Source organism: Nematolebias whitei, chromosome 14 (genome assembly GCF_014905685.2).
Source record: "Nematolebias whitei isolate Nwh7 chromosome 14, NemWhi1, whole genome shotgun sequence".
Classification (NCBI taxonomy): Eukaryota; Metazoa; Chordata; class Actinopteri; order Cyprinodontiformes; family Rivulidae; genus Nematolebias; species Nematolebias whitei.
The window spans coordinates 28868441-28870024 of record NC_056511.1 but is presented as its reverse complement, the minus strand read 5'-3'; the positions used below and the strand labels follow the sequence as shown (position 1 = coordinate 28870024).

The 1584-nt window shown below is 40.5% G+C and overlaps 1 protein-coding gene across 1 annotated transcript in view; it reads right to left on the bottom strand.

Moving 5' to 3' along the window:
- Window positions 1–1584, bottom strand: part of LOC119420260 (roundabout homolog 2-like) — a 27467-nt gene that overhangs the window by 24751 nt on the left and 1132 nt on the right. The gene's annotated exons all lie outside the window — the stretch shown is intronic.

The window sequence follows — 1584 nt, the reverse complement described above, 5'->3', positions numbered from 1 at the left end:
AAAAAGTTGGGACACTAAACAAATTGTGAATAAAAACTGAATGCAATGTTGTGGAGGTGCCAACATCTAATATTTTATTCAGAATAGAACACAAATCACAGATCAAAAGTTTAAACTGAGAGAATGTATCATTTTAATGGAAAAATCTGTTGTTTCCAAATTTCATGGCGTCAACAAATCCCCAAAAAGTTGGGACAAGTCCATTTTTACCACTGTGTGGCATCCCCCTTCTTCTTACAACACTCAACATACGTCTGGGGACAGAGGAGACCAGTTTCTCAAGTTTAGAAATAGGAATGCTCTCCCATTCATGTCTAATACAGGCCTCTAACTGTTCAATCGTCTTGGGCCTTCTTTGTCGCACCTTCCTCTTTATGATGCGCCAAATGTTCTCTATAGGTGAAAGATCTGGATTGCAGGCTGGCCATTTCAGTACCCGGATCCTTCTCCTATGTAACCATGATGTTGTGATTGCTGCAGAATGTGGTCTGGCATTATCGTGTTGAAAAATGCAGGGTCTTCCCTGAAAGACATGACGTCTAGATGGGAGCATATGTTGTTCTAGAACCTGAACATCGTTCTCCTCATTAATGGTGCCTTTCCAGACATGCAAGCTGCCCATGCCACAAGCGCTCATGCAATCCCATACCATCAGTGATGCAGGCTTCTGAAAGGAGCGTTGATAACAACTTGGGCTATCCTTGTCCTCTCTGGTCCGGATGACATGGCGTCCCAGTGTTCCATAAAGAACTTCAAATCGTGACTCATCTGACCACAGAACAGTCTTCCATTTTGCCACACTCCATTTTAAATGACCCCTGGCCCAGTGCAAACGTCTGAGCTTGTGGAGCTTGCTTAGAAATGGCTTCCTCTTTGCACTGTAGAGTTTCAGCTGGCAACGGCGGATGGCACGGTTGATTGTGTTCACTGAAAATGCTTTCTGGAAGTATTCCTGAGCCCATTCTATTATTTCCTTGACAGTGGAATTCCTGTTTGAGGTGCAGTGGCGTTTAATGGCCCAGAGATCACGAGCATCCAGTAGAGTTTTACGGCCTTGACCCTTACGCACAGCGATTGTTCCAGATTCTCTGAATCTTTTGATGATGTTATGCATGGTTGATGATGATAACTTAAAAGTCTTTGCTATTTTACACTGGGTAACACCATTCTTGTATTGCTACACTATCTTTCTGTGCAACAATGGTGGAATTAGTGATCCTCTTACCATCTTGGCTTCTGAGAGACAATGACACTCTGAGAAGCTCTTTTTATACCCAATCATGTTGTCAATTTACCTAATTAGTGTTAATTGGTCTTCCAGCTGTTCGTTATATACTCATTTTCCTTTTTCCAGCCACTTATTGCTACTTGTCCCAACTTTTTTGGGATTTATTGACACTGTGAAATTTTGAATCAACATATTTTTTCTTTAAAATGTTACATTTACTCAGATTAAACTTTTGATCTGTCATCTATGTTATATTACGAATAAAATATTGACATTTGCCATCTCCACATCATTGCATTCAGTTTTTATTCACAATTTGTTTAGTGTCTCAACTTTTTTGGAATCCGGTTTGTATA